The sequence below is a fragment of the Pinus tabuliformis genome, chromosome 3_2 (assembly GCF_031772625.1).
Source record: "Pinus tabuliformis cultivar Carrire ecotype Pingquan chromosome 3_2, CPIR1, whole genome shotgun sequence".
Classification (NCBI taxonomy): Eukaryota; Viridiplantae; Streptophyta; class Pinopsida; order Pinales; family Pinaceae; genus Pinus; species Pinus tabuliformis.
In genome coordinates, this window is record NC_142302.1 from 916,801,792 (window position 1) to 916,813,946 (window position 12,155).

The 12,155-nt window shown below is 39.4% G+C and overlaps 1 pseudogene; it reads right to left on the minus strand.

Moving 5' to 3' along the window:
* Window positions 1–11,122, minus strand: part of LOC149183612 (benzaldehyde dehydrogenase, mitochondrial-like) — a 67,997-nt pseudogene extending 56,875 nt beyond the window's left edge.
* Window positions 11,123–12,155: the final 1,033 nt, after the last annotated feature.

Genomic DNA, 12,155 nt, shown 5'->3' on the forward strand with positions numbered 1-12,155 from the left:
GGATTGTACTGAGAGCTGGATAGCTTGTGAGCTAAATCTTTGTGTAATCCGGAGATACTTCCACTTGTATGATAATACAAATAGCGGGGTTTTTAAGTTGAGGCTTTCCCCAGAGTTATCTTCTGTGTTCATGTGTGTATGCTTTCTCTTCATCTATTATATGTGTTCCATTTGATCTTGCTCATATTCGATTCAGCTTCCACAAAGTTTGTTATAGAAGTAGATCTAGTATTACGCTTTAGGATATTGCATTATTAGTTGATCTCCAAGTGAAATTTCTACACTTGGTTGTTGACAATTTTAATTGAAGGTAATATCATTATGTGGACTACGGATAGTGATGACCCTTGAAGGTTGGTTCAAGAGGGAGAGGATCACCTATCATTGAAGATAATTACTCCTTGACTTATGATGTTTTCTTTGTGTCTTTACTCTTGTTAGGCTTATGGATTTTATTATTATGATTTTTTTTTATCACTGTTTATACGTCTTGCATCTATATTAGAGAATATGGATGGATATAACCTCCTTGATGATATGTGATACGTATTTCCCTCTTGAGGATCATTATATATGCAGGAAATAAAATCTAGATCTAAAAATCAATAAAGAGGCACTTGATGAAAAGTTGAGAAGTAATAAAAGTTTCTTATGAGAAGGTGTACAGGTATTTGAACACTACATGGTATGAAAGTGTTGATAGTGCTGGACCTGTCAACATGTAAGGGGATATCCCTAGTAAGAAGTCCGAATTAGACCTCATACAGTTTGGTCCAAGAGTCCTCGCAGTGGGTCGTATGGTAATTCCTTGACCGCGATTTCACACAGAGGCAAGTAAGATAAATTTATTGGTAGCAAGTGTGTGATAGCTGTAGCAAGACAAGGAAGGTGAATGAAAGGTTCTAACACATTGAGGGTGAGGTGAGTGCACCCCTTGGAGACCTGTAATAGTATGCGGCTTGGAATGGAACACACGAGCGAAGATACATCACAACATGGAAGGAAAGTTAACGAGCAATCCAAAGTGATGGTTAAAACAACAACATATTTCAGAAATATTCGTACATACTTATACATAATAGTCTATACATGCATGCGTAAGAAAGAAAAATACATATATCATTTAGAGTAAATCAGATAGCATAGAATACAATACAACATATGCATGAAACGTGTTGGCTCTTGTTATATTAAGAAGCGTAAGTTCTCGTCATACACTACAACCATGTCCACCACTAGTTGCAATAGTGGAACATTATAGCCACAACTGCCTGCTCATATAAAGAGATGTACTAGCTCTAGGAAGTGGAGAAGCCAAGGCTCATTACAATACTTTCCAATCTCTCCCCAAGATAGTCGGAAGCTTGGCTGACCAAAAGCCTTTACAATGAGTTATGAGGTTCTATTTATAGCAAAGGATGGTGTGACCCTTGACATTCCCCTCTGTGACAATTCATCTACCCTCATGACTCTTCATCTACTCTATGACTATTACATCCAACTATTGACACTTAACTTCCACTTGACACGACGTTACATTACAATGCACATGTGCTCATGTGAGACAAAATGGCTTGAGAAAGCAATGCAAGACATCACTAACACTCGGTCCATTATGGTGAGATCAACCCTTTGACATGCATGTGGTGGTGAAGGTGGTGAGTTGATGCGAAGCTTGGTCATCTGTGATGGTGTGCATGCACCCCATGGTGACATCTTGCTGAATCAAACTCTTATCTCCATTACATCTGGGTGCATTGGTGTGGCTCCTCATCCAACTCGTCTGCTAGCATGTGCACGGTCTTCTTGGTGTAACCAAACCGGCAACACACTAACGCATAGCTTCCATGTTGATCTTCCAGTCTGTGTTGGTGGTCATGTGCATCAACTCTCAACTACGTGCTCAACACTAGTCGAACTTGCTTCTTGTCTTCGTCTTGGTGAGTGTGCTGAATGGGTTGGATCACGTGCATGCACACAATGACATGCATGTTGTTGAATCTATTGCATCTGATAAAAAACACTTCTCATCATTTCTGCTCCGTGCCAGTTGCTGGGATGGATCTATAACTTGTACGAGCACAGTTTCATCCGTGAGTGCATTTTGCACCCCCTGTTGTTCCTGTTACTGATGCAACTCATTCACTTATCTGTGCAGCTCATGTTCTTCCTTGAGTTGCTACTTCACCACATGAAACTCCTTATTTTCTCCATTCTTTGTCTTCACATGATCGCGTCTTCACCTCATAGCCTGAGTCCCCAAAGCTTCTTTCATCTTCAGTGAATCTGATGAGCTTGCAAATTTGTTCCACCTCCGTGTTGTCAACAACCTTCCTCTTGAATTTGTTGATTTTGGTATGATACCTTCAGATGTTGTTCATGATACTGCTCACTGTGATGCTGATGCCACCATATCTTGATGTATTTGTCTATGAAAAACTTGATGTCTTCATGAGTAGGCAAGCCCATAGACACTTGATCGACTACATCCCCAAGTGTGCTCTAAACGATGTCTTCGACTCTTCTCTCCTGGAAACCATTGTATCTGTGTTGTTGAGAGGCAAAAAACCTGTGATACCTCGAGACATGGCAACACTCATGGCAACAAATCTGTCAGTTGAAAACCAAAATTAACTTGAGAACAAACTTGCAACATACTTGCGTGACAGATCATGAAGGTCACGCAATTTTGGCTGGGAGGTTGATAGACTAAGTGCCAAATCTATGCAAGGCATAGTCTGGGCTGTTGGGAGGCTGACTGACTTCTAGAACTGCACAATTTACAGTCCAATCTGGCTGCTGACTGCTCTAATTTTCAATTCCATCTGGGAGTGAGTGCAAGCTCAGGGACTGCATTGTATAATTTTCTGGGCCAGCAGTCACACTCCCTCAGAAATGTGAAAAACAATCCTAGAGGACAGTGCCTGGGAAGAAATGCGCATTTATTGAGAGGAAGAGAGAGCTTTTCTTCCCCTAATTATGCAATGTTGTCTCAGTGAAGGTAGAGTCTAGGCCAAGGTTGGCTAGACTCGCCGACGGGCAACTGAAAGTGAATGTGAATGTGAATTCATGGTGATATTGAGTGTAAGCATAAGTGAATGATCGTGCATGCAAATGGTGAATGACAGATTATGAAAACAGAAAACTTGCATGTGGGTGAGGTGACTCGCCGAATCAACGATCGTTTTTGAAAAACAGTTTCGTGCATGCGACAATAGTGAGAAGTTAATGAAAACTAAAATAGTGATAGTATAAGCTAGTATGTATCAAAAAGATAGCAAGCGATCACTGAAATCAACCAGACAACATCCATACAAAGCCAAACATAAAAGGTGCCAGAAATGTGACACAAGACATGGAAAGCGGGCTTATCCCAATAGATGAGATGAATGTGCCGATAGCTCCTAGATGCGATGTGGGATGTCAGGGATGCAAGGTTGATGTGAGGAATGAGCTCTACAACATCCGGTTGATGAGTTTTGATAATATCAAGGTTGGTACGCGCATGCCACAAATGTAGGGAAAGTGGCACTTGGTGGGAGGTTTCTAAAATGATCCTTGCATGTAACCTCAAAATGCCAAAAATAAATTCCCGAAACAAGGAATGCCTTTGCATGCTGCCTTGGGAGAAGTAGACCAGGGATGCAAGTCTATTTTGCTCAGTCTCAAAGGGAACCGGTCAACTCAGTTGCACATGCAATAGATTGCTCAATTTCTAGGATAAAATGTGCATTTCTAGCTGGGAGATGGGATGGCTGCTTAGAATATTTGCACAATTTCTGGGCAGAGAAGATGACTGCTGCCTAGACTTGCGCAAATTCTAGGCCGAGCAACCCAGCTGGTAAGGATTGTGCAGATTTCTGGGTGAAGCTTGCTCAGCAGAATTGCGCAATTCTAGGACCTAGCAGGCTTCCAGTGAGGATTGCACAATTTCTGGAGGGAAGGTTGGTTTCCCTCCAGATTTGCACAAATTCTTGAAGGAGTTGCTCAGCCTGCAGCTGGACCAAGTCTGGAGGAACAACCTATGAGGTTAAAGCATCAAGGTTTGATTGAAAAGCTTTCTTTTTGCAAGAAAATCATTCGAGCTTGTGTAATTGATGAAGCAAGACATGTTGTTATGAAGGTTGGTAGGGAGGCTCCAAAATGAAGCTAAGGAAAAATTTTGGAGGGTGGTCGTAGCTGCTACAACACTTGGTGACACACTGGTAGAACTCTAGCTGTCCGAATGGACCTTGTTCGTGAAAACCAAGTCTAACACCTCTGGAAGTATTGTTCAGTTCTCAGCTTCTCTTGGTTTCTACACTATATTGATTGTATGATGTGGCATTTGCCAAGCTCTTGGTTGATTGAAACACATTCCAATCCAAGTCAACATATTTGTTTCGATTGGGGTTGAGGGATATCTTGGTGCATAAGAAGTATAGTCATCAGAGTCTTACTTTTATCTCTCGTGTTTATCTATTTCCATCAGGCCTGGATAGTACCCCGACAGAGTCACATAGGAACAAAAGCATGGCTCCGCTACCAGTGATCTTGGTCAGTACCCCGAAAGAGTTACTTGCATCACCTATCTATGTAGGAATCCTTTATCTTTTTTCTCCTTATTCATTATTCATTTTTTCAAAGTTTTCCACTTTTTTATTTTTTTCATTATTCATCTTCATAATTGTGCATATCACTTATTCCTTTCAGAGGCAGGAGAGGTTGTTCTTGCAGAGAAGTAGTTTATTATACCTGTGATGTTCCTGTTAAGGTTTCCCACCTCACCTTAGTCTACTTGACTAAGTTGACAAGGATTAACCCAAAAACAACCGACTAGAGTAAGTGATACTAGTGAGAACACAATCATTGTGTTTTCACCAAGGTTCAATTCAAATAGTACATATTTTCCATTGATGTATCATGGATTGAAGATAACAAGTTCTTACATAAGAGAGCAGAAAATAGATAACCATATGTTGATAGTTGTACAAGTCCTCTCATATTTTACCCAACTTGTTTCAAGAGTCACACATGGTTTCATGTTAAACTAATCTAGGAACAAAACAAGCACACAAAATAAAATGCAAGCAGAAGTAGAAGAAAAAGAGAAAGCAAAGAGAGTAAGCAAACAAGCAAGCAAGCGAACAAACCAACAAAGAAACTAATCAAACAAGCATGCAATCAAACAAACTGAAATCAAACATTACTCCTACTCCTAAGTTAACGGTGCATGGGCCATCTAACGTGAAGTGATACTTCCAATGCAGCCATCGATGCATTGGTTGACCCATGTTGGTGGAGGCATGGTTCATGAACAAGATAACTATGTGAACCAAAAAACAAGAAATATATAACAGTGAAGACAAACACACTTCAAGTTTAGAAGCGACCACGGAATAGAGATGAGTGAAAGCACATGAAATGCACTTTATGGGGCTGCCATGGTGTTGTGTTACACTGCATGCAGATCTTGAGTGTGTGCATTCTCTTGACTATGACATGAAAGAAAATGTGAGAAAGGTAGATCACTTATGATGTGCATGTGTGCTTGTTGTGTAAGATTCCTCCAACACATGAGTGATGGGATTGTGTAGTTCGAGTGGAGGAACAAAAATCTTGGTGTTAGGTTGATCTTCAATGCAAAGCAGAGAGTGATGAGGAGCCTTGAGTGTTTCAAGAATTTTTTGACCGGAAGTGAAACCAAGCTCAGGATAGCGAGGGCCTGACATAACCATCAGCTCGGGCTGAAGTGCCTCGACATTCTGTTGGGTTTCGACTTCGTTGACAGATAGATCATTGTAGACCAATTTCTTAGATAGATTAACAACAATTGAATCAACATCGTGATCGAATGAGGAAGTGAATAGATCACGACAACCAAGATCAGAAAATTCAGGATGTTTGTCGGCATCCTCATGATTTGATGAATTAGGCAGAGGGGTAGATGGGAAGCAAAGATGTTCACCCTCTGTGTTTTAAGAAAAGATAGATAATAGATCATACATATTTTCTAAGGAATATGTGTCCACTCCACACTGTAATGACAGACTGACATCCAACGTGTCTTCTGAATGATTAGAAGTAGAAACATCCAAAAATGGGTTTTCACAGGGGAAATCGGCAATGGAAAAATCACAAGGGATATCAGGATGAAGAGGATGAGGCGGGGCTAGAAGGGAGTCATCCTTCACCGCAAGTTATTCATTAGATTCCTGCACACACTTGTCATGAATGATGGTGCAGGTTGGCTGCATAACACCAACTCCGTCGACAAATTGATGCTCGTTCACAGCAGGTGAGGAGTCTGGAATGGGATAACAGAAGACAATACAATCCGAAGGATCAATAGAATGCGAGGATGAAGGTTGAGGGAATGAATCCACATGAAAACCAACATGCTCGCAAGCCAAATCTGCGCATATATCCAGAGCAGTGGGGAGGGAGGATGTGACAGTTCAACAGAGATGTGTGCATGATCTCCCAAATCACTCCATGGTGGTGGAGCTATTTAATGAGGTGAAGGGGGGAAATCACTTGTGACAGTGACTATGCCTTCCTATGATTGCACAACTCCATCACCGAAGTGTGTTGAGCGGGGTTTGAATATGTGAAGAAGATACTCATATCTTCCATAAAGAAATTCCCAATCAATTTCATCTTTAAGCAATTGTATGCAAGATTACAAAAGCATGTGTAAAATGGATCAATGGATTCATCAAATGCTTTTCGTAATTTCATAATTTCTTAGTCAAGTGCTTCATGGTCAAAGTGATTGAAAGCACAGTCTATCTCTACGACTAGACGAACAAGAGAATGAATAGATTTTTCGGGCAGCGTGGCACACCAGTGCATTAGGTGCCCTTGAAGTGTGTAGATGAACAATGTGTTGCTCATGTATTCCTCAAAGAATCCATGTCTTTTGCATGAGCCCATGATCACGAGCCTAACCAAGGTTTTGTAGCCTCCACCATCATATGTTTTATGAGACAGGTTATCCGAGAGCTTTTTTGAGATAGTGAAATCATTTCCATAAGACATACATTCCGGAAGAGAAACTCGGTAGTTAGTCATGATAGATGTGTAGAGATTCAAAATAGATGTGAGGACTCAGCTTATCATCTATCCCTCCTTCTAGCGCCAAAATGTTGACGGTGCTGGATCCACCAACATGTAAGGGGATCTCCATGGTAATAAGTCCCAATTAGACCTCAGATCGTTTGGTGTAGGAGTCCCAGCACTTGGTCTTATGGTAATGCCTTGACCGCGATTTCACACAAAGGCAAGTAAGATAACTATGTTGGTAGCAAGGGTGTGACAGCTGTAGTAAGACAAGGAAGGTGCATGAAAGGTTCTAACACACTGAGGGTGAGGTGAGTGTGCCCCTTAGAGACCTGTAATAGTACACAAGTTGGAAGGGAACACACGAGCGAAGATACATCACAACATGCAAGGAAAGTTAGCGAGAAATCTAAAGTGATGGTTAAACCAACAACACATTTCAGTAAGATTCATGCATACTTATACAGAATAGTCTATACATGCATGCGTAAGAAATAAAATACGTATATCATTTAGTGTAAACCAAATAGCATAGAATGCAATACATCATATGCATGAAACGTGTTGGATCTTGTTATATTAAGAAGTGTAAGTTCCTATCATACAATACATCCATGTCCACCACTAGTTCCAATAGTGGAACGTTATAGCCACAACTGCCTACTTCTCCGAAGAGATGTACTAGCTCTGCACAGTGGAGAAGCCAAGGCTCATTACAATACTATCCATTCTCTCCCCAAGGTAGTCTTGTCAGAAGTTTAGCTGACCAAAATCCTTTATAATGAGTTATGAGGTTCTATTTATAACAAAGGGTGGGGTGACCCTTGACATTCCCCTTTGTGACGTTCATCTACCCTCATGACTCTTCATCTACTCTATGATTGTTACATCCAACTATTGACACTTGAAATTCCACTTGACATAACGTTACATTTCAATGCACTTGTGCTCATGTGAGACAAAATGGCTAGAGAAATCCATGCAAGACATCACTGACACTCGGTATGTCGTGAGACCAACTCTTTAACATGCTTGGGATGGTGAAGGTGGTGAGTTGATGCCAAGCTTGGTCATCCGTAATGGTGTGCATGCACCCCATGGTGACATCTTGTTGAAGTGAACTCTTGCCTCCATTTCATCTGGGTGCATTTGTGTGGCTCCTCATCCAACTCATCTACTAGGATGCTGATGCCGGCCTAAGCCAAAAATTCCCACAATATGCATATAAAATGAATATATCTTATTTATCCCAGGAATTTAAATTACCCTGCCTAGTCAAACATTCATAAATTAAAGTTTAAGGCCCCTTAATAAATCCTCATGTGGAAATGTTTCAAAGACTATTCAATGGTCTAAACCTTAATTAACTTATCTAGTGGAATCTTACTCAACCCTCATAAACTTTGATTATTTCTTAAACCTACGCATATTAACCTTACCTTTCCACTTTTTCCACTGCCTTGGCACATTTTCTGAGGCTCACCTAAAAATGACACAGGAGGTCAATTGAACAGCAATTGAACAACAACTAATTGAACAACAATTGAATAGAAACCAATTGAACAACAATTGAACAACAACTGATTGAGTAGCAATTGAACAAAAATTGAATGAACAACAATTGTACAGCAACCGATTGAACAACAATTGAAAAACAACCGATTGAACGACAATTGAACATAAACCGATTGAACAACAATTGAACAGAAACCGATTGAACAGAAATTGAATAGCAACCATTCCCACATTGACTTCAACGTTTACTTTCCCTTTTTGCATAGGTGCTTCATTCTATGTTGTTGATCAAAGCACGCTAGGTCCAATGGTTCACAATGATATCGGCCATGGAACTTGCATGACACTTAATCACCCTTATGGAGCCAACAAGGATTATAAATCATCAATCTATAAATGTTCGCGTCCGTTCTGAGGTTAATGTTTGATCACCTTTATGGCCCGATATCCTCTAGATATAGAGCCCATCAAATCCTATGGTCTGCGGCCCTTCAACTAACACACTGGTTAAAAACAACTTAACCGCCGCAGTTGACTATGACTTAAAAGGTTGAAAATGTGATCGACGGCTAGAAATTAGTACGATGCTTCAACCCCGATCAAAACACCCGTAGACTCCTAACCTCCACAGTTTCGCATTTCACTTTGGCTTGCTTCACTTCTCTACCGAACTTCCTTCTCACCTCTAGATCTACTTGTTAGCAAGTTCAACTCTGCCAACTCCTTTCTCCACTTAGAAAGAGTGTGTCGAGACTTTTCTAATTTCTTTACTATGCCTTGCAACTATACCTATGTTTCCTTAACACCACTTCGAATTGGAATACATAATACTTTCTATATTATTTCCCTTCTTCTAGATTTTGTAATTCATTGTTTACTTGACCTGTACATACATCTATTAAATCCAAACCAGAATCACACGGATTCTACCCAGATGGTAAGTCTTTTGTCACACAGAAAGACTTCCAAAATTCAACTTGAATTCATTCATCATAGTTTATCACACAAAAACCATAAATTCCAACTTACGGATCACTCAGCACATAAATGGAATGACACAAACAGTCACAATGAATTCAATTTCCTCATTCATTAAATAAATGTACAGATACAAATAAAAACCTATTTACAATCTAGCTTTGGCTCGATCTGCCTTTACATGGTCTGTGTCAATGGCCCTTTCTCGTTTCAATGCCCATAGGCTCACAATCCAACCCTTCTGTCTACTAACTCTCTCACTATCTTTCCCTTTAAGCCTTCGAGGATTACAAAATATTCACAGAAGGATTCTGTTAACCAATTTCGGTTCAGATCCTCAATCTTCTCAAATAAATCCTAAGAATCCTCTAGTCCTCATTTAGTTCCTAAAATCTCTTCTTTATCCCTCGAGGATCTCAACTTTCAAATAATCCTAAGGATCCTCCATAAATCATGAACTACTTTCTAAGATTTACAATATCTCAATCCATACTAATTACTCATCATCACTCATGTTCTCCTACATTCGAGAACATTTACAAATATCCTCACAATATTTAATTAATTAAAAATCTCACATCTTATTAATTTAATACTTAAGAAACCAACTTCTTTAAAAACACAAGACCCATATGTCAACTAAAATACAATGAAATTTCTGAGCCAAATGCTCCTGCATCAGACTCGCAAGGTTGAAAACATTCATGATCTCCAGATCATGTGTCTTCAATGCTATTGTAATTCCTCCCAGATCTAAGATTTTGTTTTGTAATTTGTCTTTATCTATTTCTTTTCCTTTCAACTGTTTTGTTGTTGTTGTTGTCTGTTGTTGTTTTCTAGATTTCCATACCTCATTCTACAATTTCCCACTTGGTATGCTCTCACATTCTTCTGTTGTCTTCCTCTTGCTAATGCTTCTTTGCTTTCATGTTGTTGTCTTCTTCTGAGACAACTTTATCATTATTCTTCTTATCAGTTCAATCTCTCTATCCAGTATATCTTCAGACTGCTAATTGCCTTCAACTCTTAAGTGTTGGACTCTCATTCTTATTGCCACCCTTACATCCTTACCCTCTAGTTTGTTGTTGTCTCACACCTTTTTAGCTGCTGCCATATTGTCTTTCAAGATAATTTTCTGCTTCTGTTTACAGTACCTGTCAAGTTCTTCCTCACTATCATTTATGACAATTTCTTTGTCATCCTTCATAAGAAATTTATTCTGAACATTTTTCCTCTATTGTTGTATCTTTCTCCTTTTAAAGTCTAATTTTCTATATAATTCAATAATTTTACTTCGAGTAAAATTTGGAAATTTTACACAATCTCTCATTTCTTCATTTTCTATTGACCAATCATCAGATGGCCCTTCTTCCTCTACTAAATCTTCCTTAACATCTTTCAATAGATGCTCATTCTCTTCTTCTTTAATTTGGTTGTCCACCTGTGCCGAATATGTTCCAGCTTCTGCGACAAAATCTGAAATCATAAGATAATTATCAAAATAAAAAATATAAGGCCTTTGTACCTCTTCTTCCTCTGGCAACCTTTCAGTATGTTTCTTTGATCTTTCCATTAACTCCTCTGTCATCACATTAGTATGTTGATTCAAACTCAAAGAATCCTTGAGACTGTCAGCAAGTCACTTTTCGACACCATCTATTTTAATGATGCCTCTCTGCAATTGTTCACAGTAGTGAATTGTTTCTTCTCCAGTCTCGTTGTCATATTCTGCTTCAAAACTTTCATCTTCTGGAAGATATTCTTTCATGTTTTTGACAACTTTAAAAGACTGTCTATCTTCTTCCAACCCTGCAACCATACACAAATCATTAGTTTTAAAAACACAAGACCTTATGGTGTCATTTTATGCTTCAGTCATCAAGTCTTCTGGCTGCTCTGAATCATTCATATGATTCAACTCCTCTGTCTCTTCATTACTTTCAAAAAGTAATGGTCCATGTTCTGGTTCACATACCAAAACTTCAACACCTTCTCCAACATTTTCCTTTTGTTGTAGCTCAACTCCTTTGAGCTTCTCTGTCTTCAATTTGACATCTATAATCTGTTCAAGCTCCCTTAGCTCCTTTATTAACTGCATATTTTCTTGTTGATTCCTCTTCTCTTGTAGCCTCTACCACTTTGCTTTCTTCGTCATGACATAACCTTTTTTCTGGTCCTTCTCATTCCTCTACAACATCTCCATTAATACTTCAAGCTGAACTGCCATCTCAACAATTTCTTTGTCATATTTTTTGTCACTCATTCTCATGCCATTTTCTTTGGCATCTTTCTTCTTATGTCCTCTGATGTGGTCTCTTTCAGAACCTCTGCTATGAATTTCACTAGTCATCATCCTTTCCATCTCTATGAGTTCCTCACTCAATCACTATGAGTTGCGCAAGTCTCTGCAACAACAAGACTTCCCTGTTGCCACTTACTTCACCAAGCTCTCCTCTGGACTTGGTCTTTTAGCAAGTACTGGTCCTCTGTCTCGAATCTCCTTGAGCATTTCTATCTGCTCCTTCTAGGCTTCAACTCATCTGCACTTTAAGAACACAACTGTCCTTTTCTTCCAATCTTTAGTTGGAACATTTAGGTTCTGCCACAATCTCTTTCTTTCC